Source organism: Myotis brandtii, unplaced genomic scaffold, assembly GCF_000412655.1.
Source record: "Myotis brandtii unplaced genomic scaffold, ASM41265v1 scaffold782, whole genome shotgun sequence".
NCBI classification, from domain to species: Eukaryota; Metazoa; Chordata; class Mammalia; order Chiroptera; family Vespertilionidae; genus Myotis; species Myotis brandtii.
This window is the reverse complement of record NW_005371138.1, coordinates 1,039,797-1,052,722: the sequence shown is the minus strand read 5'-3', so window position 1 is coordinate 1,052,722 and position 12,926 is coordinate 1,039,797. Positions and strand designations below refer to the sequence as shown.

The following is a 12,926-nucleotide window of genomic DNA, read 5'->3' as shown; positions in this document are numbered from 1 at the left end:
CAGGCTGGGGGGGGGCGGGGGGCAGTTAGGGGTGGTCAGGCTGGCACACAGAGGCAGTGAGGGGCAATCAGGCTGGCGGGGGGGAGGGAAGTTAGAGGCAACCAGGCAGGCATGCAGGTGAGCGATTAGGAGCCAGCGGTCCAGGATTGTGAGAGGGATGTCCAATTGCCAGTTAAATCAGCTGTCGGACATCCCCTGAGGGGTCCCAGATTGGAGAGGGTGCAGGCTGGGCTGAGGGAACCCCCCCCCCATGCATGAATTTCATGTACTGGGCCTCTAGTTTTTTATAATAGCAAATGTTAAAATAAACAGTCAAAATAAATAAGAGCTGTATATATATCAACATGTATGAATTTATACATTTCATATCAAGTAAAAAAGACACAAAATTATATATTTGCTATATAATATAATTTGTATATCTGAGAACATGTAAAAATAGAGTTATTTTCTCACATGTAGTAATAGTGTGTAAATGGGTATTGAAATGATAAACACTAACTTTATTATAATAAATATCAGAAAATAAAAGCAGGCTCTGCCTTAGGGGCATGGGAAACAAAGAGACAAATGTGATTTGCTATCATCTGGTTCTAGATCACCGGCTTTTCTCACACTGTCCATGGCACTTATTCTTTGCTCTACCAAGAGGAGCTTTCAAAGTTTCCTAAGTCTCCTTTGTATAAATCAGGGGTGGGGAACATCCGGCTTGCAGGCCGTATAAGGCCTGTGAAATCTTTTGGTCTGCCCTCACCAAGGCATCAAGGGTGAGTTAATGAAATGTTTGACCAAATATAGCAGGCTAATTTTTAAGTTGATGGCCCTCAAATGATATAAATATCCAAATGGCCAGCAGAAAAATAATGGTGCTGAGGAGTTTTGTGACCTCTTACCCAAGAGCAGAGACTGTCCAGTACTGATTAGCTGCTTAGTACAGTTAGTGACCAATGTTTATGGCTAGATAAAAGGGAAGTTTCTCTAGATTACACTAAATCTGTGCTGTTCAATACAGAAATAATCCGCCACATGTGGCTGTTTAATTAATTCAAAACAATTAAAATAACTCAAATTAAAATTCAATTCCTCAGTCATACAAGCCACATTTCAAATAGTTATTATAAGATGTGGCTATTGGCTACCACATTGGACAGCAGAGTTATAGAACATTTCCATTATCATAGAAAGCTCTACTGGACAGTACTGCTCTATATTGTAATAGTCCTAAAAGGCTACACCTTTTGGAGAGTTCTAATGCTGTTGAAATGTAGAATCTACAACTATCTATAACAAGACATCTGACAGTAGATGTTAAAGAAGCCAAGAAATAATATTATGTCAAATTTAGTGAGATTCCTTAAAACAGGATTTTGTTGGAAAAATTCTATTATATGAAATTAGTTTTGAAATTGGTGTTCATAATTTTTAACTGTTGCAATAAATATAGTGTTTTTTCCCCCACTGAGGAAGATCTATCAAAATATTTTGATATTGAAATGAATCACAACTTATGTATAAAACTGATGAAATTATATTAACATATGTTTTTCTCACATGAATACTGTGTGCATTGTGAAGCATATTAGGTTACTTGAAAATTTCTTATCTTTACTGATGGCTGATGGGAAAATTGATCCTTTTATTTTTCATTAATCTGTCAATGAGGCAGCTTCCTATTTCGAGTGTCATTTTTGCATTGTATTTAATACACATTTTTATGTATGCACTTTTCATTGTATTTAACACAGATTTTGTGTGTAAGTTTATGTCAGAGAGAGATAAAAACACACACAGGGGAAGACTGGAAGAGAGACAGAGATTAAACATGCTAAGGACAGTGGAGTAAAATGTTAGTTTTTATTCCCCCCTGTCAAAGTAAATTAAACTCTCAGAGAAAGAGAGAACCATTTGCATTTACGTCACTATCTAACATTTTCCTCTGATATCCTAAACCCATGTGAGAGTCACCACCACTACATTTTCTGGCTCCTGGAGGAAAATCCAGGATCCCCTTGTTCAGAGTTACTGCTTTTTTACTTGGTGTGAAGGTATTTGAACAGACCTGGCCACTGATATACAACCAAAATACATGTAATAGACACAGCTTGTTGAATCAACATTGGTTCAAAATTAAATGAGCAATTCATAGAAGAGGATGCATGAGAAACAGGGAAATGGAAATTAAAGCAACAATAAAATACAATTTTTACACCCATCAGATTGACAAAAATTAAGTGTGAGAAGCTGGAATTCTCACAAGATACTTGTGGGAGTACAAGTTTATACACTTACTCTGAGAATACCTTAGTCTTATCTATCAAAGTTAAAAATACACATATTCTATGAAGAAATTCTTGCATGTGTACAAGAATGTTCACTGTAGTATCCTATATAATAAAGAGGTAATATGCAAATTAACACTCACACCTTCACAAGATGGCTGCCTATGACCAGGCCAGCAGGAGGGTTAGTGAGGGATGACCAAACGACTGAACAAGCAGGCTGCGTGGGGCGACCAGGCCTGCAGGAGGGTTAGTGAGGGATGACCAAACGACTGAACAAGCAGGCTGCGTGGGGCGACCAGGCCTGCAGGAGGGTTAGTGAGGGATGACCAAACGACTGAACAAGCAGGCTGCGTGGGGCGACCAGGCCTGCAGGAGGGTTAGTGAGGGATGACCAAACGACTGAACAAGCAGGCTGCGTGGGGCGACCAGGCCTGCAGGAGGGTTAGTGAGGGATGACCAAACGACTGAACAAGCAGGCTGCGTGGGGCGACCAGGCCTGCAGGAGGGTTAGTGAGCAGGCTGGGGGGGGGCGGGGGGCAGTTAGGGGTGGTCAGGCTGGCACACAGAGGCAGTGAGGGGCAATCAGGCTGGCGGGGGGGAGGGAAGTTAGAGGCAACCAGGCAGGCATGCAGGTGAGCGATTAGGAGCCAGCGGTCCAGGATTGTGAGAGGGATGTCCAATTGCCAGTTAAATCAGCTGTCGGACATCCCCTGAGGGGTCCCAGATTGGAGAGGGTGCAGGCTGGGCTGAGGGAACCCCCCCCCCATGCATGAATTTCATGTACTGGGCCTCTAGTTTTTTATAATAGCAAATGTTAAAATAAACAGTCAAAATAAATAAGAGCTGTATATATATCAACATGTATGAATTTATACATTTCATATCAAGTAAAAAAGACACAAAATTATATATTTGCTATATAATATAATTTGTATATCTGAGAACATGTAAAAATAGAGTTATTTTCTCACATGTAGTAATAGTGTGTAAATGGGTATTGAAATGATAAACACTAACTTTATTATAATAAATATCAGAAAATAAAAGCAGGCTCTGCCTTAGGGGCATGGGAAACAAAGAGACAAATGTGATTTGCTATCATCTGGTTCTAGATCACCGGCTTTTCTCACACTGTCCATGGCACTTATTCTTTGCTCTACCAAGAGGAGCTTTCAAAGTTTCCTAAGTCTCCTTTGTATAAATCAGGGGTGGGGAACATCCGGCTTGCAGGCCGTATAAGGCCTGTGAAATCTTTTGGTCTGCCCTCACCAAGGCATCAAGGGTGAGTTAATGAAATGTTTGACCAAATATAGCAGGCTAATTTTTAAGTTGATGGCCCTCAAATGATATAAATATCCAAATGGCCCAGCAGAAAAAAGGTTCCCTACCCCTGGTTTAAAGTGTGGCTCTTGGCCTCTGAGATTTCCTGTCACAGAATGAGTGAGTATATCTGAGTCTTCGGTCAACTGGAAGAGGTTCTTTTTACAAAAACAAAACTTTCTCTCATTAATGTGGTATTTCAGATAGCACCTTGGGGACACCTTACAAATCCCAACCCTATTTTCATTAATTTATATTTTTATTCATTCACTCATCTCTCAAACATTTTTGGAAGTCTTTTATAGCTAGGTATTGGGAATACAAAGATGATTAAGAAATGGTCCCCACCTATAAGGAGCTCCCAGTCTATAGCAGCATTCACAGATAATTATAATAATTTTTTCAGCTCATACTTTAGAGTATGCTAAAGATGAACTGATTAAAATATTATATTTGTTCATTTCCCTTCAAAGTAAATAAAAAGTATTATCTCTAGAACAGCCGTGGGCAAACTACGGCCCACGGGCCGAATCCGGCCCGTTTGAAATGAATAAAACTAAAAAAAAAAGACCGTACCCTTTTATGTAATGATGTTTACTTTGAATTTATATTAGTTCACAGAAACACTCCATCCATGCTTTTGTTCCAGCCCTCCGGTCCAGTTTAAGAACCCATTGTGGCCCTCGAGTCAAAAAGTTTGCCTACCCCTGCTCTAGAAGAAAGAGAATCATTTGCATTGATAGATCAGTGCCACATTTTCTCTAGTATCTCAAATCCATGACTATTAGGGTTAATATTTGTATTTCCAGACCGCTTTTTGAGGTCCTAATTTATATATACAATTTTCTAATGCACAATTCTACTCAGACACTTCAATTTAACATGTCAAAACAGAACTGTTGATTTTCTTTCCCAAATGCACTGCACCTAAATTCTTTCCCATCCAGTAAATGGCAGCTCTGTCTTTCTAGGTGCTTAGGTCACAGACCTTGAAATCAACCTGACTCCTCACCAGGAGACATGTTTTCCATTTGCCCCTCTCTATGCCTTCCACACTCACTCTGGCTTCTGGGTGCCCAACTGGCAGGGGTTGCATAGGAGTTTCCTTCCTCTTTGACTTCTAATTGGCTTTGACCAATGAGAGGCACTAGGGAGAGTTAGAGGAGAGTGAGGTTTATGTCCTCTCCCTCCCATCAGCTCCTTCTTGTCCACATTGCTGTAGGTTGGTTTTGACTCTTTCATGACCTTCTCTACAACTCCAATCTCCAGGTTCCAAGAACTATATCTCCTCTTATCCTTCAGGCCTAGGTACGATAACAGCTTCATCCTGTAACTATCCCTTGTTGTTTTCCTTAAACCTTGTCATATGTCTTTGTAAATAGTTTATTTAACTCTCCTCAAATTATCCTGTTGAAATGTGCCACTGACATTATTACCTTGATCCCAGTCAAAAATCTCTCTTGTCTGGATTATTGCAATAGCCTCTTAGCTGATATCCCTTGTCTCCATGCAATCTGTTTGCCACACAGAAGTTATACTGACACTTTAAAAAATATGAGTTAAATTATATCACTTCTTTGCTCAAAAATCCTCTAATGGATCCCCATATTAATTTGAGTAAAGACCAAAGTCTCTATGATGACCCCAAAGGCCCCTTCTTTTTTCTTTAACTTTATTTTCTTTTACTCTGCTACAAAAAACTTTCTCAAAATGCATCTGAGATGTGAGTTTTACATACCAAACAATTCTCCAGTTCTCAGTGGACATCAAGTGGGTGTTTTATAATTTAATTCACTTCTGACACCAACTACCCAGCATTAGCACAGACTTCTCCTCAACAGGTTAAAAGCTTAATCCCACAGGACAGCCTCTCATTTCAGACACCAGTCACAAGTTGTTGGTCCCCATGTTACCCACACTTCTGTCCAACTTGGCTGAAAATTGGGGGTTCCCAAGACCCCCTCCTCAGCTTTGATTATCTGCTATAATGACTCATGGAACTGAAGAAAACACTTTACTTACTATTACTGATGTATTTTAAAGGATATGAATGAAGAGCCAGATAAAGAAGTACATAGGGAAAGGTCTGGAAGGGCCCTAGTGCAGGAACTTCTGTGCTTGTGTAGTTAGGGTTGCTCCACTATCCTGGCACAAGAATGATTCATAAACTCTGAATCTCTCTCCTTTCATTTAGGATTTTATTATGGAAGTTCCATTAGTGGAACTAATAGAGTTTATTAGTGGAGAGTCATTGAAGAGTTTAACTAGGGGAGTGAGATGATGATATCTGTAGTGCCTGAATTTCCAATTTTGAGGAGGTTGGAATACTGTGATGTTTTATAGTCAATGAAAGTGTTTTTGATTTTAGGACTTTATTCAACATTTGGGGTAAAATGTATCATAATATTTCTATGTCATGTAACTTTTGTTCTTCATTGATTCTAAAATGGATTTTAACATACACGTTATGTGACTATGATGACAAGTATATATTGGGTATTTATTATGTAAAAGCTCTGTCCTAAGTACTTCACATCTATTAATTTGTAATAACCCACTTGATCTGTACAGCACCCAGTTACAATTCCAATTTTATGTAAGAGATAAATTAGATCAAAGTTACAGCCCTAGGAAGTGGTAGAGTTGAGATTTAAAACTAGGCCATCTGGCTCCATAGCCCATGCTTTTAAACATGTCACAATATTGCTTCCTCAATCTGATTATTATTAAAATACAAACAAAACTTAGTGAACTTACAAGTAAAACTGTGATAAATACGGTAAAAACATTAAAAGTTATATTTCCTCATTTATAGAATGATGTAAGTTGACTTTATATATTCTGCTTTTATTCCAGTAGAATTTTTTCCTTTGTAAACATAAAGAAATAAAAATTTATTTTGTAAATTAGTGAGCTTTCTGGACAACTAATATTAACATAATATCATATATTGTAAGGTAAAAAGATTTTTTAAATTCAGTTAAGTTTACTTTAAAAATTAACTAAAAAATCACATCTGAAGGGACATAGGTAATATTTTTAAAATATGTTTCTTATTGTTAATAGTATTACAATATCTCCTGTTTCCCCCCTGTAATAAGTTCAAGAATAAAGATTTTAAAAAATCAAATCTGAAAAGTTAATGCTGACTTGTAAATTAATATATAAAATTAACCTAATGAGTATATGTGTATGTATACAATATGTTTATATTTATTCATAGTTTTTGGTAACATAGATGATTTTTAAGCATGCTACCAAGATAGTAATGATTTTTATAAATATAGATAAGATTGAATGATTTCCATATAAATTTAAAATTGCTGAGAATCTACACTCAAGGAACATTGCTAGTATTAACCCAGAACTCGAGTGTTCTTATAGATGATCTAGTCCAGTGGTCGGCAAACTGTGGCTTGCGAGCCACATGTGGCTCTTTGGCCCCTTGAGTGTGGCTCTTCCACAAAATACCATGTGCGGGCATGCACATACATTGTGATTGAAACTTCGTGGCCCATGCACAGAAATCGGTATTTTGTGGAAGAGCCACACTCAAGGGGCCAAAGAGCCGCATGTGGCTCTCGAGCCAGTTTGCCGACCACTGATCTAGTCCAACACCCTCATTTTACAGGTGGGGAAATGGAGGCAGAGAGCTGCTTGTACAAGGCAGCAAAACTGAAACTAGAGTCCAGATCTCCTGGTTTACATACCAGTAACTTTTCACTATGTCACTTCTGTATGCTAACAAACAACAAACCCTTACTAAATATGCGTACATACTTCTGTCATTTTTCTGGCTTCATTTTGAATGTTTTGTCTGTTACATTTTTAGACCTTTCGACATGTCTGCTTTCCTACACTTCCTAAATGCCACTAATTTTTCTTTATCACTTTTTTGTTGTTGTTATGACACCTTGTTTCCTGAGGAACTTAGATTGGTGTTGTTTCTATAGCTCTTGCTCATATTTAAAGGAAATAATGACTTGGAGTACTCGGGTTTTCAAATACGTGGGACAATGAAATGCAAAGATTTGTGTGGCCCATAATATTTTTGTTGTTAAATTTTATTACTGGCAGGCACTGAAATCTTTCAAAGTCCACATGTAATGGTTTTCACTATAAAACATTCTGACTTGCTATTTCTACAAAAGTATCATTTAAACAATGATTAATTTTCGTAAACCAGCACATATGCTGAAGTTCCAGAGTGAAAGTCTTAGGCCCTAGCTGGTTTGCTCAGTGGATAGAGCATTGACCTGTGGACCAAAGGGTCCCAGGTTCCATTCTGGTCAAGGGCACGCACGTTGGTTGCAGGTTCCTCCCCAGCCCAGGCCCTGGTTGAGGTGTGCAGGAGGCAACCAATCAATGTGTTCCCCTCATGTGGATGTTTCTCTCTGTCTTTCCCTCTCTCTTTCACTCTCCCTAAAAGTCGATGGAAAAATATCCTGAGGTTTAACAAAACAAAACAGAGTGAAAGTCTTAGTATCATTGTACAAGTTGTGTTTCTTAAAATATTTTCCTATTGATTGCTTCTGTCATTTGGTATTTCATGTTAGCTTACATAATAAACTTGAGGAATTGAGAATATGCTAAAATAAGTAAAGAATCCATGTTGCTTCATAAGTGGATTGAGGAAAATGATTATCCAAATAAACTATCTTTTGGAAGATTTAAAGTAGATTTAAAGAGGTGGCATGTAACAGCAGAAGGAGTTTTTAACTGAGAATCAAGACTTCTAGGTTCTAGTCTAAACTCTGCCAATAAGTAATTAACTATATGGCATCATGCATATCACTTTCAGCTTCTAGCTTTCAGCTTCCTAATTTGGAATCAGTTGATTTTTTAAAAAGTCTTTGCAATATTGATTTTCTGAGTTTATGCATGTTTAAATAAGCATACTCACAAAAAGATATTTCAAATTATTTGTAATAGATAAGAAAACTTTTTAAAAATCACTTTTAGATGTGATTAATTGTGGTAGAGCTAGTGATGGAAAATAATGGGGAACAAATAAGCTGGGTTGATTGGGAAAAACACAAGTTTTTAAATAATGCTCCCTTCCCCCCCCCACACCCCAGAAAGCTCAGATATGCACTGAACTTTGTAACAACTGTTTTTTTTTTAAATATTTCAATTGGGAAATACATTTGGGGATGGACATATATATATATCATACACACACACACACACACACACACACCCTCTCCTTCCAGTTTTGTCTTTGGGGTCAATCTGGGACTTCAGGCTGGGGAAAATAAGCACATTGTTAGTTTGATGTTAATAAGAACTGTAAAACTTCAAGATAAGAAAATTTATTCTCACAATATCAGTCTAAAAGAAAAAGCTGTTTTTAAGTGGAAAGGGAAATAGGATTGAAGTTAGGGTTTAAATGTTTAAATTCTGGCTGTGTATTTTAGGTAAGTCTTGAGCTCTCTCTGTTTTTTACTTCTTTTGTGAACTGGTGATGGTGTTTAATAACATCTGCCTTACTTAAGAGATGGTTTTAAGGCTCAAAAAACCTAATGTATATGAAAACACTTTCTAGTGCTTTTTGGCTTGTTTTGATTATTATATCTGACTTATTTTCATGTGCAGATTAGCTGTACAGTCTTATTACTGATGTCTACTCAACTTATACAAACTAAATATTTAATAACTTTATAAACACATTTTGGCGTAGCTAACTAAGGCCATTTTTATGGTAGATTTTTATCACTTTACTAACTCATAAAGAAAGTTAAAATGAGTAGCCTATTACTGGATAATAACTTGCTTTATATCTTTATTTTGGTAAAGTTACTAACATGGTAGAATTTCTACTGTGGTTTTTATTTTGTAATGATAATGAAATGAGTGATAGTAATAATAATATCACCTCACCCTTGCTGATGATCTCTGCCTTGTATTTCTTGAGTTGCCAGATAAAATTCTTCTTGGCTCTTTCCAAGAGGGCTAAGCTGCTCTTCATTATCCAGTCCATGTGAACAAATGGAGGGAACAAAGAAGTATATGTAGGCAACTCTTGATTGCCAGTGCTCTAAGTTGCACAGATAATTCCAAACAGCAGCTACTTCAGATGTTTATATTTAGCTCATGACTGGATTTAAGTGTTTACCTTTGAATGTAACATGTCTGATAACCCAGGAACTCACTTGTCTTTGTTTTGTTGCAATGATAATTAAAACTTGGAAGCGTTTTGCCTGAATCCAAAGTCTGTTTTATTACCTAGAATACATTGGCCAAAAACTCTAACTTGTGAATCTTCTTGGGAGAGTTGTTTCCCTCATCTCCTTGCCCCAAAGAAGACTGATACATGCTTGAGTGGCATTTGCTCCTTCTTTTTCTTCTGCTCTGAATTGGCTAATTCATGCTTTGCTTATAGAAAGATGTTGGGAAACTAATTTTATACAAATATTATCATTTATTGTTTAAATGAATTTGCTTCTAAATTCACACCAAGTATCTATTTAATTATATTGGATTATAGTGACTTAAGGATTTTGGATCTGTGCAGTCCTGAAAATTCTTAATTGATGCTCACTTTAGTATTTTAGACTTTTTTTCCTTTTTTGTTTTTAAAAAAACCCCCACAAAACCTATTTCTATTGCCTTTGATGTAGTTTTTACTACTATGAACTAACACTGTTACAACATAACTCAGGTATCTTTATAAAGCAGTTTCTGGAAAGCTCCAGGAATGGCAGAGCTCCTTTTCCCAAATCACATTTAATAGGTTTTCTTGCAGTTTAGTATTTACTTGCCTTCACAGTGCCTTTTTATTTTCACTGAGTTTATATTCTTCAATTTTTTAATTGTAGATAGTCTTTAGTAATTATCTATACTTTATTAGTACATGTGTTTACTGGATTAGGGTAGGAATTGTATTTTACATTAGAACCTATTAATTCCCTTATGTTTAAAGCTACACTTGGTAATATTTGGTTAGAACTACCTATGAATAAGCTTGAAAATATAACTTAAGACTAAAATGTAGCTCAGTTCTGGAGGTATCTGTGGGTTTATACTTCTATTAATAGAATTTTAGAATTATTTATTTTTCCATATTAGTAAGAAATTGGGTAAACAATGTTGCTGGTAATTTCCTAGATACTTGACTATAAACTCTCTGGAATAATTTTAGGCATGTAGATTTCCTAATACTGTTTTTGTAGAACTGAGGGAAATACATTTCCCATGGAGTGTATTCTAAGGCCATTGACTCTATAGCTTTTGTTGAATGTAAGTCTTGTCTAGATTTCCAAATATTTGGCTGGATTTTCTACTTAAAATAAAGTGAGAAAGTTTTTATTTTACTGTTCTTGTGCTAGACAGGACTTTCCATTAATATTCCTTAACAATAATTTTCATTATTGCTTCATTATGTATATAACCCAAGGCCTTAGAATCTTCAGAAGCATATATGTTTTTCATTGATTTATGTGCCTATATTTTCATCATATGAAAGACAAATACGTACTTAATATCAAGATTAAAATTCATAATGATATAATGTAAGATTTAGATATTCTAATTGTTTTTACATGAGCATTTTTGTGTTATTTGGTTAATTACTAAGTAAAATTATAAGTTTGTCTTTTCTAAAATGGGAAAAATTAGCATGGCGTTAATATCCCATTAATTGAGAATTACAGTTCATGGAAAATGGATTGACTATTTTACAAATGTTAAGTTAACATTTTCTCTTTAGAATACTTGGAAGATAGGAGCATTTGTATAAGCTTCATGAAATCAAGATTACATTGTCAGGTTTTCTCTAAATAATAGGTCTATATAAAAATATGTATATACAATATATGTAATATATATTTATTTCAGTTTATATTTACATATTATAAGTTTCTACATGTTTTCAGTAGTGATAAATTAAGCCTAATTATTCTGTAGAATTGTGTCACCAATATTTCAGGCTTACTAATAATTTAAAATTTATATCATAGAATTTTTATGAAGTTTATCAACTATAGGATTCTTTTTATATAATTTTATTGGTCAGAAACTGACATTAAATGAGAATAAGTTATGACTAGGGTACTTACATGTTCTGGTTTACCTGAGATTGTCCTAGTTTACACCTATGTTCTTGATGTGCTAATTAGCCTTGCCTCCTTTCACTTAAGAAGTGAATTTCTTACTTCTAATTTCTAATTTGTATGATGAATTATGTGAATGAACTTGCATAATATAATTCTTTCAACAAGTATTTGTTGAGTATCTACTATGTAGGTGTTGGGGGAATAGCTATTAGTAAACAAATTAAAAGACAACATATCAAGTAAATCAGGAGATTTTTATCTGTTATTGTTGCCAGAAAGGTGATCAGGTAAATTGTCTTCATCATGCGATATAAAAAAAAAAATGTCATTGGTGCATGATAGTTGAGCACTGCTAGAATTATAGCACATTCAATATTTAGATAGAAAGGAACCCTATCAACATTTTTGAAAGACATTAAGGGATATGCTATAGATGTGTCAATAAGATGGTAGGAATATATTATTTTTATAAAGTCAATGAGTAGTTTAAAATTTATTAACTTTGTTTTACATTAGTAGATGTAATAGAAACAAGCTGCAAATACCCGTTTAACTTAATTAAAATTGTGTTTGACAGGTGGTAGAGCAGAAATCTCAAATGGTGTTACTTGTAGCTTGTAAAAGCGTATTCAATACACTTATTATTTTTTAAAACAAAATCTAGAAAGTGAATCAGTTAAATGAAATTTTGGCTAGTGGAGGTGTACACAATATAAAGTGACAAAGCTAGGTAGAAGGCATAAATTTAAAAATGATGAGAGAACTGCTCTAGATTAGTCTATAGGGAAAACATCAAGGTCATTTTCTTAAATTTTTGAAATTCAATCAAAGAATGGATTTTGGAATCAAAAGTATAGAACATCCTCCTTAAAAAAGCTTTAGTGGCATAATGAGTTGGCCAATCAACTGTAACTCCTTTGGCAGTTATTTCTTTGGGCAATTAAGCATTAGAACCTGTTCTCTGATTATAGTGTCTTGGCATATAATTCAATTTTATTTGAAGAGGGTAATGTTAGAAAGGGTTGATACAATAACAATTCCTTTGAAATGTTTCCTGTATAATTGCTTATTCCATATAATTTTTATGGTCCTTTAGTTGATTCTGCCTTCTAAATTATAGTTCAGGTTCATAGAGCTATTTGAAAAATTTTTCATACAATTCAAGAATGAATTTCTAGGTGTAACATTTTCTAAGTGGAGAATTTTCTAATTTGTTTATGTGGATTTAATCCTCTTAGCCATTAGACCTCACTTACTCTCTCTCTCTCTC

The 12,926-nt window shown here is 35.4% G+C and overlaps 1 protein-coding gene and 1 long non-coding RNA gene across 19 annotated transcripts in view; both read left to right on the top strand.

Annotated features, from left to right (window-relative positions):
- Positions 1 to 12,343, top strand: part of LOC106724273 — a 27,995-nt gene extending 15,652 nt beyond the window's left edge. Inside the window, exons 3-4 of the long non-coding RNA XR_001360025.1 lie at positions 11,179 to 11,193; positions 12,333 to 12,343. This is a non-coding gene — a long non-coding RNA (uncharacterized LOC106724273). The remainder of the gene's footprint in view (positions 1 to 11,178; positions 11,194 to 12,332) is intronic.
- The window catches only part of SOX6 (SRY (sex determining region Y)-box 6), a 384,360-nt gene that overhangs the window by 170,555 nt on the left and 200,879 nt on the right, over positions 1 to 12,926 (top strand). The gene's annotated exons all lie outside the window — the stretch shown is intronic.